Source organism: Pongo pygmaeus, chromosome 1 (genome assembly GCF_028885625.2).
Source record: "Pongo pygmaeus isolate AG05252 chromosome 1, NHGRI_mPonPyg2-v2.0_pri, whole genome shotgun sequence".
In the NCBI taxonomy this organism is placed as follows: Eukaryota; Metazoa; Chordata; class Mammalia; order Primates; family Hominidae; genus Pongo; species Pongo pygmaeus.
In genome coordinates, this window is record NC_072373.2 from 51,427,226 (window position 1) to 51,433,225 (window position 6,000).

Sequence of the window (6,000 nt, forward strand, 5' to 3'; positions counted from 1 at the left end):
TCAATTCCTATATCCTTAGTTGTTATAGCCATTGCTTTTCCTTCAACTCCAAAAACACATATCAAAAAGTCAATGAGTGTTTGATGTTATTCTAAAATATAACTGAATGTATCTATTAAGAAAATTATTGGTACCTTCATGATATGGTTTGGCTCTGTGTCCCCACCCAAATCTCATCTAGAATTTTAATTCTCACCTGTGGAGGGAGGGACTCGGTAGGAGGCGATTGGATCATGGGGTTGGTTCCCCCCACGCTGTTCTTGCGATAGTGAGGGAGTTCTCAGGAGATCTGATGGTTTTATAAATGGCAGTTTTTACTGCACTTTCACTCTTCTCTCTCCTGCGTCCATGTGAAGAAGGCCATTGCTTCCTCTTCACCTTCTACCATGATTGAAAGTTTCCTGAGGCCTCCCCAGCCATGTGGAACTATGAGCCAATTAAACCTCTTTCCTTTATAAATTACCCAGTCTCAAGTAGTATCTTTCTAGTAGTGTGAAAACAGACTAACACACTTCAGTATTCTAATTATTGCTGGTAACACATTATTTGTTCAAACTGTGAATGAGATTGCCAAAAGGGCCTCACGTAAGAATATTTAAGAATATTTTAAATATTTGAAGGAATTACAGTAATACTCAATATTTTTCAGACATCTTAAGAACTACTACTACCTTGAGCTAGTTTACAGCTTGAACATTAGATCAAACTACATTCCTTTTGCTGACATCATATCTTGAAACTGAATTTTAGGGATCTGCTGAGATTGAGAACAAGCAATATGGCTCTCTATCTATATATATAGAGAGAGAGAGCCATATGTATATGTATATATATATATGGATAGATAGAGCCATATTGTTCAACAAATGTACTTCATAGTGAGTGTTCAATAAGTATTTGTATATAGAGAGAGCCATATATATATAGAGAGAGAGAGAGAAAGCCATATTGTTCAACAAATGTACTTTATAGTGAGTGTTCAATAAATATTTGTTGAACACTCACTATAAAGTACAGAGTATCCAGGGCATACACTGATGAATAAGATTTCCCATCCAAATGTCCTTTATATCTCCCTATATAAATAAATACTCTTTCTACAAAATAAGCTATTTAGTTATGAGATCTTCCTTCTCTGCAACACATGGAAAAATGCCATATCCCTGAATAAAGAATTAGAACAACAGTTAATTCTCCTGAGTTGCCATTTTCTACTGCCCCAAGTTATGCAGATTTATCAATAATTCAAGAAAACTTCCTGTGCACTGTACTAGACAATTTGAAGCTGTCAAAGCAACGGCTTCAGAAACCGTAGCAAAATGACATTTGTGGCTAAGAAACGGAAAGGCAGAGTCAGCATTCACTAACATGATCATTTTTTTCCAAGGGTAAAAGATTAGTCACCTCACCTTTAAGAGAGATCCCACTAGATGTGTTGGGAAACAAGGAAGGAGAATTTAACTTCGGAAACAATCTATCCCACAGGATAATAAAGTCTTAGGAAAGTTCCACTAGTTTTTTTCTTTTCCTTTTTCTTTTTTAAAAACTGAATAATACTTCTAGTATTTTAAACAGGGAGACTCCAAATACCTGAGTAAACTGATAAAAACTTAATATAAGAAATTTTAGGTGGTTATAGAAAGCATTATTTTATATTTTACCTAATAGCCAGAAATACTGTGCCACTGTGAATACATGCCAAGGGGGCACTGAAACAATCCAGGCCCACAAATATGTCAAAGTTCCTAGCTGAAAGTTTTGTACCATTCCAAATTTTATTGTGATTTCTGTCAGTGAGACAGGTTTGGACCTAAAGAAAAACATTGAAAAAAAAAAAAAAGGCCAGGTGCGGTGGCTCACGTTTGTAATCCCAGCACTTTGGGAGACTGAGGTCAGGAGTTGGAGACCAGCCTGGTCAACATGGTGAAACCACGTCTCCATTAAAAATACAAAAAAATTAGCAGGGCATGGTGCTGAATGCCTGTAATCCCAGCTACTCAGGAGGCTGAGACAGGAGAATCTCTTGAACCTAGGAGGCAGAGGTTGCAGTGAGCCAAGATCACACCACTGCACTCCAGCCTGGACCACAGAGCGAGACTCCATCTCAAAAAAAAAAAAAAAGGAAAAAAAAAGCCTTATTTTTTAAAACATTTGCTCCTATTTTTCTCCATTATTCTCTAACTGAACTTTGAATTACTGAGTTATCAAGAAAATGACAAAAGCAGGAGGGAGGAGAGGAGGAAGAGGAAGGAGGAGAGTAGGAAAAGGAGGATAAGGAAGAGAGTGTGTGTGTGTGTGTGTGTGTGTGTGAGTGTAAGTGTAACTACAAGAGAGATGGAATAAGCAGAATTTACCATTGTTAACAAGTTGAAATTTGAACCTAGTATTGCAAAATGTGCTCTTATACCAATGTATATTTGCAAAACTTGTGTTAGTTCATGTTAGTTCTGATTGGTTTTCTTGGCGTTCGCCTCAGGAAATGAAAAAGCTTAGAAAAGAAAACATTTTTGTAGATCTTTGTCTATGGAGTCCTTACATCCATTTCAATAAAAATAATTCCTAAAGTTTGCGCTTTGTAATTGGCAAAAAATGTAAATGTTAAAATCTTACAGTTGCATTAACATGATTATTAAGCATTAAGGATTCCACATGAAGAAAATAAACATTTTCTCATTTCTGTAACCAAATTTTTGGTTCTTCATATAACTTTAGTAAAATCTTGGGTCAAATATTATAATTCCCAATAATTTTATGTTAATATTTTTCTGCTGAGAGCTCACTAGACAGTCTACAGGACCACTATGCTTAGTAACTACCTTCTTTGTTCATACACATTCTATATTTGACTGGCAGGTTAAAACCTGGCTGTCTCTCTGAATCAGTCATTAGCAAGGACAATAAACATATAGAAAGAGTTAACTTGTTAAGATTTTCCTGTTAATATTTTCAAGAATTACAGTTGGTCAAAATGGTTAAGGGTGGTAATACTAATTTTGTTCTTATTAAAACAGGCTGTGCTCTTCTTTTTCAACTAAACTAGATTTCTTTCCCCAGAATCTATCTCTCAGCCATTCATCACCATGACAGCATCATCAGGGGTAGGAGAGCTGATCACACACTCTCCCCTGAGGCGGGTGGTAGTACAGCTCATTAATTTGGTGAGTAGGACAGATTCAAGAGTAATGTGGCTTTCTTGTTCCCCAAGTCAGTCAGCTGACACTCACTGTCTTCACTGAGTGGTAGATTATAACCAGCTAGGAGAAGTGTTTCTAAAAATCATTAGAGAGCAATTTGAACCTTACAGTAAAGTGAGAATAGGATTATTACACATTTCTTACCAAAATGGCATTCTACATCACAGATTAGAGATAAGGTTGCAAATTTCAATGGAAACAACTGAGATTTATTACTCAAAGGATGAACTCGACACGTAAAGAACAGATTTCCAGAGTTATAAGTTGACTTTCAGTTATGTACAAGAGTACATAGCATTATAAAAGAATGTTCAGATCTTACTCTTTCACATATGTATATATATATGTCTTATATATTCTATGCATATTTTTGAGTTACCAAAAACAAAATTGTCTTTAGCATTCGACTGATATGTATTATTACATTAAAATATCCAGAAATACAAATATGAACCATTATTTTGCCTAGTCAAATTCAGCAAAATTAGTTTACTTGTAATTTATAAGATTCGTTCCAGAGTAGCACGTGCTGTTACCTTTACTATCAAGAATGTGTAGCGACCATCTCAATACTAATGTTAAATGTAAATGGCCTAAGTGCTTCACTTAAAAGATACAGAATGGCAGAATGGATAAGAATTCACCAACCGAGTATCTGCTGTCTTTAGGAGACTCATTTAACACATAAGGATTTACATAAACTTAAGGTAAGGGGGTGGGAAAAGTTATTCCATGCAAATGGACACCAAAAGTGAGCCAGAGCAGGTATTCTTATATCAGACAAAATAAACTTTAAGGCCACAGCAGTTAAAAAGACAAATAAACATTATATATAAAACACTATATATAAAAAGACATTATATATTAACATTATATCATGATAAAAGGACTTGTCCAACAGGAAAATATCACAATCCTAAATATATATGCACCTAACACTGGAGCTCCTAAATTTATAAAACAATTACTACTAGTCCTAAGAAATGAGAGACAGTAACACAATAATAGTAGGGAATTCAATACTCCACTGATAGCACTAGACAGGTCATCAAGACAGAAAGTCAACAAAAAAACAATGGATTTAAACTATACCCTAGAACAAATAGACAACAGATACTTACAGAACATTCTACCCAACAACTGCAGAATACACATTTTATTCATCAGCACATGGAATGTTCTCCAAGGTAGAACATAAAAGGCCACAAAACAAGTCTCAATAAATTTAAGAAAATTGAAATTATATCAAGTACTCTCTCAGACCATGGTGGAATAAAACTGGAAATCAACTCCAAAAGGAACCCACAGAACTTATGTAAATACATGGAAGTTAAGTAACCTACTTCTGAATGATCATTGGGTAAACAATGAAATCAAGATTGAAATCTAAATTTCTTTGAACTGAATGATAATAGTGATGCAACCTATCAAACCCTCTGGGATACAGCAAAGGCACTGCTAAGAGGAAAGTTCATAGCCTTGAATGCATGCATCAAAAAGTCTGAAAGAGCATGAATAGACAATCTAAGGTCACACTTCAAGGAACTATATAAATAAGAACAAGCCAAACCCAAACCCAGCAGAAGAGAAATAACAAAGATCAGAGCAGAACTAAATGAAATTGAAACAAAAAAAATACAAAAGATAAATGAAACAAAAAGCTAGTTCCTTGAAGAGATAAATAAAATTGATAGACCATTAGTGAGATTAACCAAAAAAAGAAGAGAGAAGATCCAAACAACCTCAATTAGAAACAAAATGAGAAATATTACAACCAAAACCACAGAAATACAAAAGATCATACAAGGCTACTATAAATGCCTTTACATGCATAAACTAGAAAACCTGGAGGAGGCGGATAAAACCCTGGAAATACACAACCCTCCTAGATTAAACCAGGAAGAAATAGAAACTCTGAACAGATCAATAACAAGCAGTGAGATTGAAATGGCAATTTAAAAATTGCCACCCAAAAAAAATTTTAAAAAGGGGGGACCAGACGGATTCACAGCTGAATTATATCAGACATTCAAAGAATGGGTACGAATACTATTGACACTAATCCACAAAGATAAAGAGGGAATCCTCCCTAAATCATCCTATGAAGCCAGTATCACCCTAATACCAAAACCAGGAAAGGACATGACAAAAAAAAAGAAAACTATAGATCAATATCTCTGATGAACATAGATTCAAAAATCCTCAATAAAATACCAGCTAACCAAATCCAACAGCATATCAAAAAGATAATCCACCATGATCAAGTGAGTTTCATACCAGAGATGCAGGAATGGATGGTTTAACATATGAAAGTCAATAAATGTGATACAGCACATAAACAGAATTAAAAACAAAAATCACATGATCATCTCAATAGACACAGAAAAAGCATTTCACAAAATCCAGAATCTCTTTAAAGCCTTCAGCAAAATCAGCATAGAAGGGACATACCTTAATGTGATAAAAGCCATCTATGACAAACCCACAGCCATCATAATACTGAATATGGAAACATTGAAAGCATTCCCCCTGAGAACTGGAATAAGACAAGGATGCCCACTCACTGCTTCTATTCAGCATAGTACTAGAATTCCTAGCCAGAGCAGTCAGGCAACAGAAAGAAAGAAAGGGCATCCAAATTGGTAAAGAGGAAGTCAAACTTGCTGTTTGCTGATGATATGATTGTATACCTAAAAAACACTGAAGACTGCTCCAAAAATCTCCTAGGACTGATAAATGAATTCAGCAAAGTTTCAGAATACAAAATTAACGTACACAAATCAGTAGCTCTGCTATACACCAACAG